Genomic DNA, 21,091 nt, shown 5'->3' with positions numbered 1-21,091 from the left:
TTAAATGGAAAAAATTTAAAATAATTTAATAATATTTTTAATTTATTAATTTTTCTATATGTACATATATATGTATATATCTATTCTATATATTTATATATCAAATATATTGTTTTGTAATATTTGATTTTAACTTTGACATTTTCTACATGCATATATACTATGTTGTTTATAAAAAAATATAATTATTTATATTATGTTTATATACTAATATATATATATCTTTATTATTATTTAAAAATTTTTTTTTTTTTATTTTTCTAAAATTCCCAATAGGTTATTCTATATATTTGATTTATAAATATGTATAGAATATAAAAACATAATAAATGGTCTCAAATTAATTATATATAGGCCCTGTGGCCGAGTGGTTAGAGCATGGGACTAAAACATAAAACCTCCCGGAAAAAAAAAAAAAAAATGATATAATTTAATAACAATGTAAATAAAATTTAAATATATATATGTTTATATCATATAATATTGTAATAATACAAAATTTTATTTTAAACAAAGTATTAATACATATATTATGTATTATTAAAATATATGTATTTTTACATTTATAGTATAATAATCTATATATAATATTATTTATATTTTAAAATTATATAAATATATTTTATGTTAAAAAATGTAAAGTATATAACCTTTTTTTTTTACGGTAGGTTATGTTTGGCTGCCGGGGTCCAGCATGATTTAATTTATTTTTCATTTTTGTGGATCTTGGGGAGTACTGGTGGGGTCCCCAGTTCCTTTTCACGGAGAGTCCCGGTGTAATTTTTTTAGGTTCTTTCTCTCTTTTTATCTGGCTTGGGACCGCCGACTTGGGCTGGTTGGCCACCTAGTGTTTAAAGGCATCGAGCCTTCCCGAGGGAACAACGCGCCGGTCGGTGCCCGAACCTCAACTCAGATTACCGTGGCCATCTTGAGCCCGAGCTCTAAAAACCGGCCACTGCGACCTGTTATATATATTTAATTTATTTTATTAAAAATTATTTTAAAAATTTTATATTATAATATATAAAAAATTTATATTATATTAAATAAAATATATATATATATATTATTATTATATAATTCAAACAGTATTATTTTTTTCACTGTATATGCATATTTTGTTTTGGTGTGTGTGTGGGGTTGGGTGGTTTGTGTGTGTGTGTGTGGTTTTGGTTGTGGTGTTGTGTGTGTGTGTGGGGTGTGTGTGTTTTGTGTTTTTGTGCATATATAGTTATATATAATATATATAATAATTTTTTTTTTAAATTTAATATATAATATATATATTATATTTTATATACACATATAAAATTTTTTAACAGATAAAGATAAATAGAAAAGATATAGATATGTGTAAAAAATTTGTGAGGCCCAAAAAAGGGTTTTTGTTTACGTAAAAGGGTAGGTTAACGTAGAGAAAAGGTATGAAAAAGGGTGAAAAGGATATTTTTCTTAGAGAAAAGAGGGAACCCCGTGGGGAAAGGGTGGTGGGACTGATTCAGAACTTTTCAACGGGGAAAAATCGAAAGGCGCCTGGGGTTAAAAAGGCGCAATTTGGACTGTGTCCTTGATGGAAAGGGAGGTGGGGCAAAAATATACACATGAACCAAAATTAAAGGGGTGGAAGGATAATTTTTGGAGTTTGGGAGTTTTTGCAGTTAAACCCTCAGGTTATATGTGAGTTTTAGAACGGGAGGCGACGATGGATTTTTTTTGACAAAAGGAAACGTTCGCCAAGACAGTTTGGAAAAAAATCACACCAAGGAATTTGTTTGAAGGGGGAAATGGATAAAGCATATATAGAAAGAGTGGGGGTTTGGGAGCTTTCGTGAGTGAAAAAAACATAAAAAAAAGGGTTTTTAGAGGTGAAAAGGGAAACCGGTTGGTACCCTGAAAAATGTTACTATTGCAGACCAGAAAATCTGAAGAGAGGGGTGGGTAGGGGGGACGGAGTCCTAAAAGGGGGCCAGGTATGTTTGGTTTTTGGGAAAGGTCACAAGGCTTCACGCCAGGGGGAAAAAATTCCCCGATGTCCCATCTTTTACTAAAATCGAAGAAAAAGGAAAAACAGATGGAATGTTATACGAAAAATGTACCCTCTGGCCTTCGTGGGTTTTGCACATGATGTAATGGAAAAATAATTTCAGAAGAAGGAAAGTGCGTATCTGGGGTTAATTCGCCTTTGTCTTTTTTTTGGAGTGGGAGAAAGGTGCGAGCCGCTGCTGACCGGGCAAAAATAGACATATTTTCAGGACCTAAAAAGGGTCACGGAGTGTTTTATGGTTGGGGAAAAACGGGGGCGGATAAGGGGGATTTTTTCCCCTGACATTTATGGATCCACCGCCGAATGCAGAGACTGGTGTAGATTGGTGTTACGGTTGCAGGTAAAGGGGGTTAATGGAAAAAAACCAATAAATGTCTAGACTCAAAGGGTATAAAGCTTTTGGTAATGTATTGTGGCAAAGGAAAAAAAATGGTTAATGCTTAGGTAAATGGACAGAATGGGTAAAAAAGGGAAAGAAAAGACCATGAAAAATTAGTTGAGGCGAGGCTGAGGTTCCAAAAACCCCCCCCCACACAAACGGAAAGGGGAAGGGGGGGGGGGTACGGAAAAGATGAGCTGACCTTTTCAAATGAGGGAAAAGTGATAGGGGTGATCTTGTAACGATAGGGTTTTCCAAGCTCCCCTTCAACAAAAGCCTTTGGTACAACCCTTTTTCCCCCTTCTTTCCAGGGAAATACATTTTAGTGTGAGGTCGAGAGTTTCGGGAATGACTGCAGAGATAAATTTGGATATTTTTGTGAACAGAGACATGTCTGAAGGGAAGGAAGGATGTGAAATGAAGAGAAAGGAGAGGTATGGGTATGCCATCACTTATCAAAGGACCAGCGGAGGGGTTTGGGGGGGGGACAAAAAGTGGGAAGGAAAGAGGAAAGTTCACAATAAAAAGGGGAATCTGAATGCCAATAAAAAAGCAAAGGAAAAGAAAAAATCATAAAAGGGGTTTGGTATTAAAAAGGGAGTGGGATAGTTTGGGGATAATGTCAGTTTTTTAAAAGAGTTTCTAAGGAGCCCCCCGGGAAAAAAAAGGGGTTACCCCAAAGTTTGGGGTAAAAATTTAAAATCCCCAATATGGGGAAAGGGGTTGAATTAAAAAAGGTTTTAAAAAGAAAAGGGAAAGGAAAAGGGGAGAAGTAATTAAATGTAGTTCGGCGAAAAAGAAGGGAATAGGTGCGAGGATAGCGTTTTGAAGGTTTTAACTTTGGTTTTTTGACGGACGATAGGGGAGACAAAAAAGTGAAGAGATGATACAAAAGGGTATTACTAATGCTGGTGGGGAAAGGGGCAAAGGATTAGCAAAGGAAAAAAGGGTTTTAAGGGTATTAGATCCATTTTTTGGGGAGGTTTCGGGGGAAGAATCCGGAAGGGGTTGCTGGACAAAGGTCCCATCCAAGGATTGGGGAAAGATTTGCAGCTGAACGGGGGGGGGGGGGGGTGCTGGGAGGGGGGGGGGGGAATGAGAGGAAATAAATGTCAGCAGTTACTTTGACGAAAGGGAAAGGGATTTCATTTTTTCCGGGGGCAAAAGGGTTTTGGACGTCTTCGAGAGTTTCTGCGTGGATCGGTTTGGGGAATCCAGAAAAAAGATTTTCTTAGGGAAGGGAAGAGGGGACAATTTTGAGGATAGGGGAGGATGGGGGAGAGTTTTCTTTTTGTGCGAGATTTTGGGGGAGGGAAAAGGGGATTACTGGGGGAATAGTGATTAAGTGTCGGAATAAGGTGTAGATTGGGTGTCCCGAATTTTGAATGCAAAAATACTACTGGGAGAGATTAGAAAATCTTAGGGGGAAAGGGAGGGGAACAAATTTTTTGGGGGTAGGAATGAGAGAAAACTCGTCCCAATCTGACCAATCCTTTCATAGAAGGGATTTTGGGGGGGAATTAGGCAGTTCCAGTTTAGTTATTGAGGAGGATGATTTGGTCGAAAGCATTATCAAGGAGTAGTTAGGGGTGATAATGCAAGTTTGGGGTTCGGATTAAATGTGACATGGGGGAATGATCGGGGGGGGGCAGAAAGGAAACTTTGTCTCTTTTTTGGAGGCCCTACTGGAAAGGGTTTTTAAGTAAGGGGCTGTGGGGGAGGGTGGGCTAAACAAATATTTACAATATTCGTGGGGGGGGGTAGTAGACAGGGGTGTTGGGAAAAGAGATTTTTGTAGTCTCGAGGTTTACAGTAAGGGGGCAGATAGTAATAAAGGGGGGATGGTGAAAGAAAAGCTGTGGGTGGAAAGTGAAGTAGTGGTTTGGGAGGAGGAGGGGTTTCCTTTAAATTTCCCGGGTGGATATGGGTTAGGCTGATGGGAAAAGTATTTAGGTTTTTCATTTATTTTTGAACATTTTCTGCCCCGTAATCTAAGGTCATTACGGCCTTTTAAAAAACCCCCCAAGGGGCCCAAGTATAGCTTAGTGGAGAAAAGGGTAAAAATTAAGTTGGGGTAAAGGACGAAGGGTATCCCAAAAAAAGAAAATGAAAGGGAAGAAGAAAAACAATGCAAAATTTGAACGAGGGCTAAGGGCAAGGCAGGGCTGTTCCCCTACTTGGGCTTAGTTTCCGTTCCTAAGTCCTCCCCCTAAAAAACAACGAGCAAGGATTGGGGGTGGTTAAGGAGGTAATTAGAGGGGTTTCAAAAAGTGTGATGCGTGGGGCTTAGGGCCCCCCCCCCTAAAAGGAAATGGCTAGACAGAGGGCTATGGGGGTTATGGTAGAGTAGCGAAAAGGGGAGGAAAGGTTAAAGTTATAAGTTCGGGTTTAATATCAAGGTAGTATGGTGTGAAAGGGAAGAGAGGAGAGCTGATGGAGTGTAAAAAGGTAAGGTTTTTGAAAAGGGGAAGAGTTAAGGAGTGGGAACATTATGATAAAATATGTGGGAAAAGGGGAAAAAGGTTTCAATTTGGATAAGTAGACAGTACAAGGGGATGAAAAATGAAAAGGAAGGGGAAAGAAAAGACCTTTGCAAAAATTTTTTAGGGAGAAATGAGGTGGGGGTGAACCCCCACATTGGACAGTCCCTCTCCTAACCCCCCCCAAAACAAAAACGCAAGGGGTTGGGGGGGAAAGGGGGGGGTAGTAGTCAGTGTTTAGAGTCGGGTCAACAGAGAGCCCGGGTCGGGGGAAACCGGGAATTGAAATCATGGGGCTTTTGATAAAGGGTAAAACCTTTTGTTTCCATTACGGGGGACAATTTTCATTTCTGGGCCTGGAAATTTTTTGGGAAGAGAAACATCACACCTCAGGGGCCCCCCGATGGGGGAAAGGGCCCCCCCCCCAAACAATTAAAAAAGAAAACTTGCCATGGCTCCCCAGTCATTTTATGACGGCCAAAGTCGGCCTCTCATCCTTTCAACACGGCTCTCACATCTTAGCAAATGGATAGTTGAAAGGGGTTAGAGAAAAGAAGGGAAACAAAAAAGGGGGAGGAAAAACTGTGCAAAAGGGAGGGTGACCTCCAGCCTGGGTCCCCCTCTCACCCTAAGCCCCCCCCCCCACCCACCCAACATACCACGGTTAAAGGGGATGGGGTTAGAAGACTGTAGCAAAAGATATTTACTTTGAAGGAGACAGAATGGGGTGGGAAATGGAGGAAAGGGTTTAGAGTGATGACTTCTTTGGGGCCCTATTTGGAAGTTTCGAATTTCCCCAAATGTTTTTGGGGGTTGGGAAAAAAGGATTTTTTTATGAGGTGAAGAGGAGATAAGCATTTGAGGAGTAATGGTTAATTTTTAAAGGAAAATTAAATATGCTAGACATCTAATGTCAGTAGGAAGTTAAGTTAGTGTTTAGTTGCCATACGTCAACAGTTAAGGTAGTATTAAAAGGGGTAAAGATGGGTAAAGGAGGCAATGAGTGAATGGATTAGGGTAGAATTAAGCAAGGGGATTAGATCAAGTGAAGGATACGTGTGCATTTGAGGAATGAGAACGGTTGTCAAAGCAAAAAGTAGGACTCCCTAAGGATGTCTAACAGGTCATGGGGGAAAGCACAGGCTGGATAACAAAATGTGTGGAACTGAAAGAGAAACATTACATAGGAATCACTGGGTAGATCAGATAGGAGGTGCCTAATGCGTAAGGGCGTCTGTTCTGATGAATGGGTTTACTAGAAGATTGATAGTTTATAAGTATTCAATTTATTAGTGTGAACATTTGACAGGAGATTAAAATTTCAGGTATAAAGGTGGTCTTAAAGAGGAAGTAATAACCCATGGCAGGAATACGGAGAAGCGGGATGGTATGGCGAGAACTTAGTAGCGAGCATGCTTGAGTTTTTACCTGTTCATTGCTGGGGTTCCAACATGGCTGGGTACCTAGAAAAAATCTGAGATATTTGTGGCATGTAGACAGGTAGAGTGTGAGGTGATAGAACGCCAATCAGCTCTATCAAAGCACAAGCGTGGGGGGATTAGGAAGTGGGTCAAGGAAAACTGGAAAGTGGTCTAGACTGACCAAAGGGAGTCTAAATGGGGAGAAAGGAAGTATAGTGTTTTCGAAGGCATTTAAAACGATTGCGTGCGCATATCAAAGTGCGTAGGGCGATCTGAATTAGGTAGTCAGTTGTGGAGAGACGAGACAAAGGGAGGCATGAGAGACCAATGGTAATGGGTATTGGTATGGAGGATGTGTAAGAAAATCTCTTGGAGCAGATAATGGATGAGTTAAAGAAGAAAGGATATGACGGTCAGATCTGCAAGAAAAGGAAGCCGCGAATATCAATGCATGAGAGCTATGTACGAGTGATAACAGTAAAAATTGTATCGAAGTTGAAGGGGAAGGGGCAAAGGGGGGGAGATAAGGACTGAGAGGAAGGGAGGTGGTGAATTATCAGGTGGAGGATGATCTGGGAAAGGGGGTTGTTGTAACATTAGGGATTCGCGTTTATATCCAGGAGGGAATGGGATAGTAGCGATGGATGTAGGTGGAGCTGGAGGGAGTAGCAGTAAGGTTGTATTTATTTATTTTTTGAACTTTTCTGCCACGGGCAACATAAGGTCATTAGCGGTGTTTCAAAGTATAGCGAAGCGTGGGGCTTGGGGGCAAAGCCACAGGTAAGGGAGTTCTATATGACATCATATGGCACTACGGTAAGTATACAAGCGAAAAGGGTCGGAATATGTTAATGATTAGGTTAAAGTTACAGGTTGAACTGTACTAGAGGGCAATTGGGTAGTGAAAGGGGGTATAGTACAAGGCACAGATTGTAGGGGAAGGAATTAAAGGCTGTAGGAACAAAGTTGTTTGTGGATTCCAGAATGGTCAAAAAAAAAAGTACCAGACATCAAAGGTACACAGCATTATGGTAAAGTTTTAGCGAAAAAGGGGAATACGAGTAATGATTTAGACAAGTTGAAAGATGGGGATAAAGAAGAACAGGGAAAGGAGAGGGAATGGTTAATGGTTAAAAGCAAGAAAATATGCTAGACCTCTAAGGTCATGTAGCACTATAGGAAGGTACAGTAAGGGCAGTGAAAGGTGGTGAGTTTGTTGTTAGTTGCTATAGTCACTATCTAGATTAATATTGAAAGGTTAAAAATGGGTAAAAGTGTTTAGTGAGGGTTAAGGGAGCATTGGGTATATATGCGAAAATTCAGTGTGAGAAAGCTGTACTTTAGTTTATCTACCGTGATAAGGGTTACAGTGCGTGTTTGGAGAACATGAAGGGGAAGGAAAATAGGGGGTGAGATAAGAATGAAAGGGGGGAAAGGGGTTTCATCGGAAAGGGTTTTTCAGGAGGTGGAGGATCTGGGAAGTTCATAGTTGTGACATAAGGGGTTCACGTGTGTATCCAAGAGTGGAAGTGATAGACGGATAATTTTGCTGGCGCTGGAGCAAGGAGAGGGGGGGTGAGGAAAGGGTTTAGGGGGAATATGAGTAGGAGGAGGACGGATATCGGAAGTCACTGGGTGTGAAGGGAGCGGAAGTTGTGGAATTTGAGGGTAGAAGAGGGGTTTCGGTGTCAGTTTAGGACATGAGTAGATAATTTTGAATAACTTAAGTTTCTGAAATGGAGTTGGTTGGGGAGTTTTGTGAGACAGGATTTTTTTTATGAGGGGAAGAGGAGACTGGTGTCTGAGGAGTAGAGGCAATGGTAGGTGGAGATGAGTGTGGGGTAGGAGTAGGGGTGGACTGTTTAGTCTGCTGCAGGTAGTGCGGGGAGGGAGAGGGGAAGGTGTTGGGGCTGCAGTAGATATTGGAGTGTCTGGGTTTAGAATGGCAAAAGAATTTGACTAGGGAAGGTACGAGGTACAAGTGGGGAAGCAAGATGTAGAAGGGATAGGTATAGGGGAATGTGTAGGTTAATGGTTAAAAGCAAGAGAAATGTGCTAGACATCTAAGGTCATGTAGCACTATAGTTAATGTTAGGGAAGGGTGGTTGAGTTAGTGATTAGTGTCTAAGTGGGAAAAGGAATTGGGTGAGTGAAAGGGTTTAGGGTCGGGTGTGGTAAGGGAGTTAGATTAGATAAAGGATAAGTATGCATTGAGGAAAGAGAATAGGTTGTTGAAGCAGAAAGTGGGGGATTCTGTAAGGATTTTCTGAAGGTTGGGAGGTGGGTGTCGGTGATAGGTGGGGGAAAGCAGAGGTAGGGGTTTGTTTCAAAAGGGTGGGCACGAAAATTTAGGATGTGGGTTGAAAGAGGAACATTACATAAGGAACATAATGGTGGATCAGATGGACATCAGATAGGAGTGTGTTAGACGGGTGTGGCCAATGCGTAAGCGGGCGAGAGCGGTCTCCCAACGTCTGTTCCGATGAAATGGAGCTGACCAGGAGGAGATTGATAGTTTTACAGAATGGAATTTATTATGTGGAGGTTTGACCAAAAGATTGCCATGATTTACAAGAAGTCTAAGGTGGGTAATAATCCGGGGCGGGGATACGTGAGAAGTGTGGTTGGTATGATGTGGGACATAGCGGCGGGGCGTGCTAGTGTATCTGCCCGTTCATTGCCGGGGATTCCAACATGGCTGGGCACCCAGAAAAATTGATTGTTTTATGGCGTTGGACAGTAGAACAACCAATTTGGATCTAACAAAAAAGGGGGTTGGTGGGGTTTATTGACTTTATGAGAGTTAATGAGTTACGGGAGTCAGAAAAAATGTAAAAGAGGAAGAGCAAGTGAGTATATGGGGTTTTGGAGCAAAAAGGAGTGCATCAGTTCTGTAGTAAGGACACTGGATTCAGGGGAAGGAGATTTAAAAGTACGAGTTGGGAAGTTTACGCAAAAACCAGCACTGTAGGGGGTTTTGGAGCCATCAGTATAACATGAATACGAGAGGAATGAGTGGAGACATGGTCAAGGAAATGTGTGAGAAGGACAGTAGGGGGATATTTGATTTTGGTGGGTCGGGGAAAACAGAAGCGCAAATATGGGGGTGAGGTATAAGCCATGGAGGGACGGAATGGACAGAGAACGGGAGAGGTTTGGAGAGGGGGGAAAAGGGGGAATGGGAGAGGGGGTATCCATGTGGAGAAAGGATAGGAAATCGGGAGATAAAGTTAGGTAAGAAGTAGGGATTGTGGGGATAGTTAGTTTAGTGAGGGAAAGTGGTGGAATCGAACATAGCATGGGAGAGAGAGAAGGCACAACGTCGAGATAGAGATGGTATGCCTGATTCAGTGTACAGGCTCTCAACTGGAGGAGCGAAAGGCGCCTAGTGCTAAGCGAAGACCACAGGATGGATGTATCAAGATGGCAAGGAGAGAATTTGAGGCAGAGGAGTAGATATGGCACCCGTAATCAAGAGTGGAGAGGATCAAAGAAAACTTTAAGAGAAGGAGAGTTTTGCGATCTGAGCCCCATGATATATGGGATAGAGTTTTTAAGTTTCGAAGACGGCGGAGAGCTTTTTCTTAATGGTAGAATATAGGTTTCGCCAGGACAGTTTGGAGTCAAAAATGACCCCTGGGAATTGCCAGGGGAAACGGCATTGGAGTGGAGTGCCATATAAGAAGAGTGGGGGTGGGGGACCTACACGTCAGTGAGAGAAAGGATGGAGAAAGATTTAGAGGTAGAAAAGCGGAACCCAGGGTTTTTGTGGCCCTAGAAGATACTGAAGAGATTGCAGATTGAAGAAATTGGTAGAGATTTGTATGGATGTGCCAGAGGCATAAATGGTTAAATCATCAACTACAGTGATGCCCGGGGCTCCTGGTGGAAAAACTGGAACAATATCATTAACAACAAAAAGGGAAAAGGGGTACTGATCACACTGCTTGGGGGACCTTCGATTGAGGAAAGAAAGATGATGTGACAGAGGAAATTTTGACCTGGAAAGGTGTTGGGAGAGGAGGACTTTAAAGACACCCATGTTTCAACGTATCCCTAGAGAGGACAATGTTGGAGAATATGGTACCCCCAGGTCGTATCATATGCTTTTTCTAGATCAAAAATATAGCTAGTACGGTTTCATGGCGTGCAAATGCAGATGTAATATTGTCCAAATGAGCAAGGGGGTCCACTTGCTTCTGGCACGGCGAAAACCGAATTGGGAAGGAGAGAGAAGATTGTGAGATTAAAGATCCCAACTTTAAAGCGGAAGTTCACCATTCGCTCTAATAGTTTGCACAAGCAGCTAGTTAGTGCGATGGGGCGATAGTCTTGAGGGAGGGTACCCAATTTATTGGGTTTCAGGAAGGATAAGAGCTCGCCAATTAGAAGGAAAGTTTTCTGATGTCCATATGTGGTTGTAAATTTTTAATAGGAAGGATAAGAGGAAGATGGGAGTTCCGGGGAGCATACGGTAGTGAATACCGTCAGGTGCCTTCATGAGTGTTGCGGCACGACTGTAGGGCAGCAAGGAGTTCAGAGGAATAAAATGGAGCATTATAGGACTCAGCGGAGGATGGGGTGAAGGTAATGGGGGTACGTTCTCTGGTGGTCTTAATAGAATAGAAGTGTGGAGAAAGGTGAGAACCACTACTGACCTGGCTGAAATAATCACCCAGTTCATCAGCGACTTGGATAGGATCAGAAATGAGGGTATTTCGAATATGGAGGACGGGGGAGGATAGGGGGGGTTTGCCTGATAGTTTATGGATTCGGCGCCAATGGTTAATGGTTAATGGTTAAAAGCAAGAAAATTTTGCTAGACATCAAAGGGTTTATGTGGGCATATAGTTTAAGTTAGGGAAGGTGGTTGAGTTAGTGATTAGTTGTCTAAGCTGGGCATTGGTGAGTAAAAGGGGTTTAGGGTCGGGTTTTGGTAAGGAGTTAGATTAGATGAAGGATAGTATGCGTTTGAGGAAGAGAATAGGTTTGAAGCAGAAAGTGGGGATTCTGTAAGTATGTCTGATGGGTTTGGGAGGTCGGTGAAGGGAGGATAGGTGGGGGAAAGCAGAGGTAGGGGTTGTTTCAAAACGTGAGCACGACAATAGGATGTGGGGGATTGAAAGGGGAAATTACATAAGGAACATAAGGGTGGATCAATTGTGACATCAGATAGGAGTGTGTTAGACGGGTGGGGCCCAAATGCGGAGTCGGGCGAGAGCGGTCTCCCAACGCCTGTTCCGTGAAATGGAGCTAAAGCAGGAGGAGTTTGATAGTTTACAGAAGGGAAATTTTATTAGGCGGAGCTTGCCCAAAAAAGATTGCCATCGATTATACAAGAAGGTCTTAAAGTGTGGGTAATAATCCGTGGCGGGATAGTGGGGAGTGGTATGATGTGGACATAGAGGCGTGGCGTGCTAGTGTATCGCCTGTTCATTGCCGGGGATTCCAACATGGTGGACCCCCAGCAAAATTTGATTTTTTTATGGCATGTGGACAGGTAGAACAACCAGTTCTGGATCTTAAAAACAAGGGGGTTGGTGGGTGTATTGACTTTATGAAGTTAATGAGTTACAGGAGTCAGTAAAAATTGTAAAAGGGGAAGAGCAAAGTGAGTATATGTTTTTTGGAGCAAAAGGAGTGCATACAGTTCTGTAGAAGGACACTGGATTCAGGAGGAGTATTGAAAGTACGAGTGGAAGATTACTGCAAAACCAGCACCGGAGGTGGATTTGGAGCCATAGTATATACGTAAATACTAGAGGAATGATTGGAGACAGGTCAAGGAAATGTGTGAGAAGGCCCGTAGGAGGGATATTTGATTTTGGTGGTTCAAAACAGAAGAGCAAATAGGGGGTGAGGTATGGACAGAGAACGGGAGAGGTTGGAGATGGGGGAAAGGGGAATGGGAGAGGAGGGTATCCATGTGGAGAAAGGAGTAGGTAAACATGGAGATGAAGCTAAGGGATTGTGGGATAGTTAGTTTAGTGAGGGAAAGTTGGTGGAATCGAACATAGCAGGGAGAGAGAGAAGGGACAACGTCGAGATAGAGATGGTATGCCTGATTCAGTGTACAGGCTCTCAACTGGAGAGGAGCGAAAGGCGCCTAGTGCTAAGCGAAGACCACAGTGATGGATTGTATCAAGATGGGCAAGGAGAGAAGTTGAGGCAGAGGAGTAGATATGGCATCCGTAATCAAGAGTGGAGAGGATCAAAGTAACATGAAGATGAAGGAGAGTTTTGCGATCTGAGCCCCATGATATATGGGATAGAGTTTTTAAGATTCGAAGACGGCGGAGAGCTTTTTCTTTAATGGGTAGAATATGGTCTCGCCAGGACAGTTTGGAGTCAAAAATGACACCTAGGAATTTGCCAGGGGAAAAGGGGCATTGGAGTGGGAGGTCATTAAGAAGATGGGGGTAGGGACCTACCGTGAGCGGAGAAAAGGATGAGAAAGATTTAGAGGTAGAAAAGTGGAAGCCAGGGTTTGTGGCCCAGGAAGATATGATGAATTGCAGTTTGAAGAATTGGTAGAGATTTGGTATGGATTGCCAGAGGCATAAATGGTTTTAAATCATCAACATATATGATGAACCGGGGGCCCCTGGTGGTAAAACTGAGACAATATCATTAACACAAGAAGGAATAAAGTGGTACTGAGCACACGGCCTTGTGGACACCTTCGATTTGGGGAAAAGAAATGATGTGGCAGAGGCGATTTGACCGGGAAAGTGCGTTGGGAGAGGAAGGACTTTATGAAGAAACCATGTTTCCACGTATGCCTAGAGAGGACAGTTGTTGGGAGATAGGTACCCCCATGTCGTATCATATGCTTTTTTAGATAAAAAAAAATAGCTAGTACGGGTTCAGGCGTGCAATGCAGATGTAATATGTCTCAAAATGAGCAAGGGGTCAGCTGTGCTTCTGGGACGGCGAAAACAGAATTGGGAGAGAGAAGATTGTGAGATTCAAGATACCACATTAAGCGGAAGTTCCCCCATTCGCTCTAATAGTTTGCACAAGCAGTAGTTAGTGCGATGGGCGATAGTCTTGAGGAAAGGTACCCGATTTATTGGGTTTCAGGAAAGGGGAAAGGGTAAGAGCTTCTCGCCAATTAGAAGGGAAATTCCTTTATGTCCCTATGTGGTTGTAAATTTTTATAGGAAGGATAAGGAGGAAGATGGGGTTGCCGGAGCATACGGTAGTGAATACCCTCCCGGGCCTCATGAGTGGTTACGGCATGATTGTAGGGGAGTAATGAGTTCAGAGGAAGAAAATGGGGGATTATAGGACTCATCAGAGGAGGGGGGAAGTAATGGGGTACGTTCTCTGGTGGTCTTAATAGAAGAGAAGTGTGGAGAAAGGTGAGAACCACTACTGACCTGGCTGAAATAATCACCCAGTTCATTAGCGACTTGGAGAGGATCAGAAATGAGGGTATTTCGAATATGGGACGGGGCAGGATGGAGGGGATGTTTGCCTGATAGTTTATGAAATTTGGCGCCAAACATTTGAGATGAGTAGAGGATGTAATTTATGAAACATAATTTTGCCAGCTATTTGTTTTCTATTCCGGATTGTACGATGGAGATAGGCAGATGCTCTTTTAAAGGAGATAAGGGCTGATAGTTGATTTGGGTACCTCTCTTGTAGCGGTAACTGTTCCCGGCTGCACGTTTTTTTGCGAAGTGCTTTAGTGCAATCAGAATCCACATGGAACAAAATTTGGGGGGTATATGGTCTTGAGGTTCGAGGATAGCTGTATGTGCACTCTTTAAAACTGTATTTGTGAAATCCTGTATCATTTCTGAAATGGAGGTGAGGGAGGATGGAGGGATATGAATAGCAGAGAGTGAAGTGAAAGTATGCCAGTCGGCTTATCAAAACCCAGCGTGGGGAGTTAGGGGGTGGTACGTATGAAGTAGGAGAAAGGAGAACTGGAAAGTGGTCATATAGAGAAAGTGGTCCCAAAACTGACCAGTGGAAATCTAAATGAAGAGAAGGGGGGCATAGAAAGAGGTCAATGCATGAAAAAGATTGCGTGCGTGTATCAAAGTGTGTGGGGGAATCTGAATTAGAATAGTAAAAGGCAGCTGTGGAAAAGCGCTTAGAGATCGGCCTCGGGAGTTTGATAGAATCACCCCATAGAGTGTGGCGGCAGTAAAATCAACCCAAATATGAGGAAAGGTGGTTGAAGTTGGGAAATTAGATTTTCAAAAGCACAAAGTCAATAGGGTGGGAAGGGGAAAGTAGACTGAAATCACTGTGATCCAACGATGAAGGAAGATACGGATAACTGTGCAAGGGACATTGGGTTTTAAAGGGAGGTTGACATAAGGTGTTTTTTGATTGATAAGTATGGATGAGACATAAAGGGAATGGGGAAGAGACAAATGATAATTTGGGGGTGGTATTGGAGGGTGTGTAAGAAAGGTTTTCTTTAAGGCATACAATAGATGGATTATAAAGGAAAGGATATGCGAAAGGGCAGGTCTGTGGAGCGGAAACCGCGAATATTCCCAATGAAGGATAGTTATACTTTACTGATATAGATTGTAACTACGTGTTGAAGATTTGAGGGGAAGAAGCTAGAGGGTGAAAAGGATTGAGAGGTCGAGATGGGGGAGGGGGGGAGTTGGTGTTCTACTAGGAGGGGTATTTGGAGATGGAGGTCTGAGGAAGGGGATACTTGTGACATAAGGGATTCACGTGTGTATCCAGGAGGGAGTGGAAGGGATAGAGGGATTTGGGGGGAGGTTAAAGTGGGCGGGGTTGGGGTTGGGGGGGAGGGCTGTGGTTTGGGAGGGGGTAGGAGATTGGGGTAGGGAGGATATCGTTAGGAGGAGGATGGATATCAGCAGTTACTTGGTGTGTGGAAGGAGCAGGAGTTGTATTTGGAGGTTTAGCGTCAGTTTTCATGAGGGAATCTTGAATATTTTCAATGGTTCTTCTGAGGAGTTAGTTGGGAGTTTTGGGATAAAGGATTTTTTGTGAGGGGGGAAGAGAGGACTGGGGTCTCAAGCATAGGAGCAAAGGAAAGTGGAGGTGATTGTGTGGTAGGGGGAAAAGGGGGTGGAACGTTTGTTCTGTCTGTTTCGGGTTGTGCGGGGGGGGAGAGGGGGAAAGGGGTTGGGGTTGTAGTGGTGATGAAGTATCTGTGTAGAGATTGGAGGTGTCTGGATTTAAAGGGTGGCAGAAGAGTTTGACTGGGGAAAGTAGGAGGTAGAAGAGGGTGGGTGGTTAGGAGAATTTGGGAGAGTGACAGTATTACTGGAGTAAGGATAAAAGAGTAACCACGTCGACGTGCTTCTTGTCTGGCTTCACGTAGTGTGAGTCCCAAATTTTAATCTGAGTTGCTACCTCAGACTCAAATTTGTAAAGGGGGGACAGCCCCTATAAAATACATTAGGGGCAGCCACAGTTGGCACATGTGCGTGATTGTGCAGGGCAGTTAGATCGGGTATGGCCAGGTGGGAAAATAGTGGGCATCTGGCTGTGGGAAAGGCAATGTTTTGGGTGGGTGTCCAGACGCCAACAGTTGGCACTGACGTGGAGGAGGTTGGTATGGACGAACAGGAGGGTTTTCCTCCTATGTAGACGTTAAAGGGGAAAGGGCATGTCTACGGAAGGTAATTTTGGCTATGGGAGTAGGTTCTTTTGATGACCTCTGGGGGGAATGGAGTACATTGCACTGATGTTGCATCATAGTCTGTGAGACAGGCAAGTTGATCTTCTCCACAATCTGACCAATCTTTGTCATAGTTGGGCAATTTGCTGGGAATTGAAACTGTTCCGGTGGCAAATATGAGGGTTGGATGGGTTACCATATAGGTCTGTTAGTTTTGTTAATGCTTATAGCTTGGTTTTCGGATGTTACTGTGACAAGACGGGAGCGGTCGGGTCGGGTCGGTACGGAAAAACTTACCCACTGTTTTTGGGGACATTGTTGGAAGAGAAGGGTGTTGTCAGAGTAGGGAGCTGTGGGAGGGATCCGAAAAATCGGTTCCATTTGGCTGCGCTGAAGAGGGTATTCAAAATTGTTGTAGAGATAGGGGGGGTCGAAGGGGGGGCGCGACGAAAATGGAGTAGTGTTTAGGGAGGTAGTGTTTGGGGAGGTGGGGCAATAAGGCTGTAAGGTAAATTTAAAAAGGGAGGAGGGGTGGTTGATGTGGGGTTGTGGGGGTAGAGGTGTTTAAGTTGAGCTTGCTGGGAGAGTGGAAATGTTCCTTAAGGGTTGATTGGTGGCTACTGTACTAGTAGGTATTGATGAGGGGTAGTTATTGCAGTGTCGGAGCCCTGGTCAAAGGAGAGCCTGGGGTCAGGGAATCGGATGGGTTTCATCTTTGGGGCTATTTTATAAAGGGGCAAGCCTCATTGCCCTAATAGTGGAGATAAGTCGAGGGCTGAGTCCCAGGGTTTGGGGAGTTTTCCCCCTCATTGGGGGCCCAGTCTCCGCCTCCTAAGCCCCCCACGACAACAACGGCAAGGGATTGGGGGGGGGGGGTGTAGGAAGTCTTGGGAGGAGGGGAGGGCAGAGGGGATGACATTACTGGAATAGGGAGTAAATGAAAAACATCGTCGACGTGCTTCCTGTAGGGAGCAAAGTCCAAGTCTGAATCTGAGAATTGCCACCGCACTCAAATTTGTAGGTGAGGCAGCCCCCATAAAAAAAATTATGGGGGCCGCCACAAAATGGAATTTGAGGCAGAGCAGTTTGATTTTGTATGACCTGGTTGGGCAAGAGGGTATCTGGCTCTGGAACGGCAATGTTGGCACGATGTCCCAAACGCCAACAATTTTGGCAGACGGGTATATGGTCGGACAGGGAGGAATTCTCCACCAATGTAAATATTAAAGAGAAGGTCATGTCTTCAGAAAGTAATTTTGGCAATGTTTGTGGGGTTCTTACGATGACCTCTGGAGGGATGGAGTAGCACTGTACTGGGTATAGCATCACAGTCCGTGAGACAGGCAACCCAAATCTCTGCACAATCCGACCAATTTTTGTTATAGATAGAGTGAGTTCCATTGCAAGTATTGAGGGTTGGGTGTGGTTCTGCAGGAATGGGGTTAGCATTATCACCTCGATAGGTTAGAGTTGATAATGCTAAAATTTGGGTTTCAGATGTGACGAACGGGAAAGGTCGGGTCGGGTTCGGAAAAAGACCTCTTCTTTTTTTGGAGGCATTGTTTGGAAGAGGAGTGTTGTCCAGAGTAGGGAGCTGTGGGGGGGGGGGATCACGACAAATCAGTCCCATTTGGTGGGCTAAATACCGTATTTAAGATATTTGTAGAGATGGGTGTGTGTGGGAAAAGGGAGGGAGTATTTTGGAGGGATGGGCAATATGGCTGTATGTATAATAAGGGAGGATAGGTAGTTGAAGATTGGGGTGGTAGAGGTGAAGCTGAGCATGTTGAGAGAATAGGAATATATCCTGGAGACGTGTTGATTTGGGTGGATAAAATACCCAGTAGGCATAGGAGGGGGTAGTAGTTGCGTGTTTGGCGCCGTGGTCAGGGGAAACTGGAGAGTGAATTGATGGGACAAGCCTCATTGCCCCTAACAAGGGTACTCATTATTGGCCCCGGGAAGCCCGGGGGGAGAGTCCACCACTCAGGGTCCCTTTGAGGGAAAGGGCTGATAACTAAGCAGGGACTACGTGCCCATGGCTCCCTCAGGCCGTTTAGGACTGGCACAAAGTCGGCCTTTCATTCTTTCAGCATGGTTCTCACGCCTCAGGAAATAGATAGTAGTGGGTTGGGAAAGGACGGAACGAAAATGCAGGAGGGGAAAAAGACCATGCAAAATTAGTTCAGTCGAGGGCTGAGGATATCCCCAGCATTGGGTCCACAGTCCGTCTCCTAAGTCCCCACGACAACAACAGGCAAGGGATTGGGGGTAATAATTATAATAATAATAAAGACCGGTGGGTGTTTTCAACATTAGTATACCTGATGGGCAACAGCAGCAGTAAAGAGAATTTCTAGTAAGCCCACAGACTGTGTTCCCAAAGTTGAAACTCACGACATTAGCCATACCACACCCCACTTACTGTCAGTCACAGCTGGCTACTCAATGCAGCACTAAGAGTTATAGGTTACTTTAAAATTTGTCCAGATGGCATTGCCCATTTGGCATGCCCATTGTGTGATGGGACCAAAAATAAAAATAAAATAAAAAAATAAAATACTACTACTATAATAATAATAATAACAATAAACCAATCTTACAGTTCAGACTAAATTCAAGTCGCATTTTTCAAGTTTATTTGCTACTCATACTACCAGCCAAAAGCATTGTTACTCAAAGTAGCTGACAAGCTTTGTCAATCAAAATTTGATCAAAAAGGATAAATGAAAGAACACTCGTTAATATTTCATGAAATTCCTTCTCACTGGTGTATATCTTGACATGCACACAATTCTGGAATGCCAACTTCACTCAAGCCAAGTAACCATGTCTTCTCAATACAAAATTAAAGGGTGAGGGGACAAACGATCATGTATACGTGGGAAGACACTCATATGCACCCACAAAGTTATGGTGGAAAAAGGGTTCATACTACAGAACTGCTTGCTTGAAATTTATTATCTTCATTACTCACGACCCAATACAAAAGCTACCAATGGTTTGTCTCCCTGACTTACAAAATTCTAACCTGCTACTGTCTTATAAAATATCTATTAAATTTTTCATCATTTAAAGATAATTTTTCTATCATGATTGTAAAAAAAACAAAAAAAAGGTAATCATGATACTTAATAACCAGCCCACTTATCAGAAACAAAATTGAAAATAAAAAATAAAGTGAATATCTCCTTTAAAATGTTAATGACAATGTGACCACTGACACACTTCACACTGTTGGGATACAAATCTCTAATACTAAAATAAATCTTTTTATATGCTTTTCTTGGGTTATCAGGTACAGCATCAAGAAGAGCCTTCCAGCAAGATAGTGAATCATTTAAAACACACATGATTGTTAACCTATATTACATTAATCAAAGCAAGTACATAGGGAACTTAGGTAATTATATTTTAAAGTTGAAAAAATAATAATAAAATAAAAATAATAATGAATAAAAAATAAAAAATAAATGAAGGAATTAAAACAAACAAAATAAAAAATACTTTGAAATTAACATACTGGACATTAAACAATTCATAGTTTAAGTGGACCCTATTTTGCATGTGGAGTTCTTGTCCATTCAATGGTTAATTTGCACTATACAACTCGTAACCTGTTAACCTAAATGGCAAAGCACTCCGATGCACCTCAGGTTCATGTCCAGTATATGACCCCCCCCCCCCTTTGTTTTTTTGTTGTTTTTTTTTTGTTTTTTTTGTTGTTTTTTGTTTGTTTAATTAAGAATACAAACAAGTTAGAAACCATTCCTGGTAGGTGATATGAAAAAAATAAAAATGAAAATTATAAAAAAATTAGCTTGTAGATCATACCAACCAAAAGTACACATTCTTTGATATCTAAAACAAGGGAGGGAGGTGCTGGGTTAGGAGGAGAAATTAAATTTACTTGTGTCCCTCTTTCCTATATGCTTTGAAGCACAAAGAGGGAGGGAGGGGAAGTGTCTGGCAGTGTATATATATCGACCTAATCATCTCAAATGCATGATTATCATGTTTCCTCTGTGGTTGGGAAATAGAGCGTAAATCACTAGTTGATCAAGACTCAAGCATCAATAAGATAACCATCAACTCTGTTAACAATGACTAGCTAAGAAATTCAACTCTAGACCCACACTGTAATCATGAATATTGAGCAAAAAAGAGATCTGCAATACCACACTTTTGAGCAATCCTGGCAAACTTTTTAACCGGTTATTCAAATAGTGAAACATAATTTTACTTTTTTTTTCCTTTTTTTTTTTTTTTTTTTTTTCCCTCAAATTAAATGATGAATGGATTGCTTTTCATTCATTGGGTTGGTGGTGAGCTTCTGCTGTGAACATAGGTTGGTCTCTGGTGAAGGGAATCTCTCAGCAATATTAGGAGTGCATATCCTGAAACAAGAATATTAAAAATTACAAGTTAGGTCTAGTTACTGGACAAATAATCAAAATATGCATTTATAATCTGACTGTCAGCATGTAATGCTTGTCATACTAAAACTCCTCTGTACCATATACAAAATAGTTATCAAACAATTTATTTATAATGTAACAAGCTTTAAAAAAAACTTACTTTTGTGCCCTATATATGCTTAGTCACATTTCCTGCTAGAGCACTTCATGCACTGGCTCCTTGAAGCAAAGTTCAGAAACTTGCAGTCACTGCATTCCCAGTCACCAGGTCGAGCACGACCACCCTCTGGAAAATTTGATTTGTATATTGCATAGTATATATAAAAACCTTTTCCCAAATCTGAACTTTACCTGTACTTTAAATACATTTTTTTTTTAAGGAAATTACATAGGAAGCATTACCAAGTAACCGTTCCTAAACATTTCCAAATAATTCTACACCCACACCATAGAATAAGATATATAAATTATTATTATTATTATCTTTTTTTTTTTTTTTTTTTCTTTTTTTACAAATCTATAATATCTTGTTTATGGCTTATTGTTTTATAAAAAGAGACTTGGGAGGGCAAACTTCTTACATGGATTCAAATGGTTTTCATTGAAGCTCCAAAGGCCAATACAAACATTTAACAAGTACATACCTCTGGGGACTTTGCACCTGTAGCAGAAACCACGGTGTGCAAGTTGCTAAATGAACAATGTGGGCATCCCAATCTCC

The 21,091-nt window shown here is 42.3% G+C and overlaps 1 long non-coding RNA gene across 1 annotated transcript; it reads right to left on the bottom strand.

Moving 5' to 3' along the window:
- Window positions 1-20,319: 20,319 nt before the first annotated feature.
- On the bottom strand, window positions 20,320-21,091 carry LOC119595115. The gene is made up of 3 exons (XR_005230684.1): window positions 21,015-21,091; window positions 20,531-20,656; window positions 20,320-20,349 (listed from the first exon to the last, which is right to left on the bottom strand). It is a non-coding gene; the product is annotated as an uncharacterized LOC119595115 (long non-coding RNA).

The sequence above is a fragment of the Penaeus monodon genome, chromosome 35 (genome assembly GCF_015228065.2).
Source record: "Penaeus monodon isolate SGIC_2016 chromosome 35, NSTDA_Pmon_1, whole genome shotgun sequence".
NCBI classification, from domain to species: domain Eukaryota; kingdom Metazoa; phylum Arthropoda; class Malacostraca; order Decapoda; family Penaeidae; genus Penaeus; species Penaeus monodon.
Note: the sequence above shows the minus strand (reverse complement) of the source record. Positions and strands in the feature narration are given on the sequence as shown.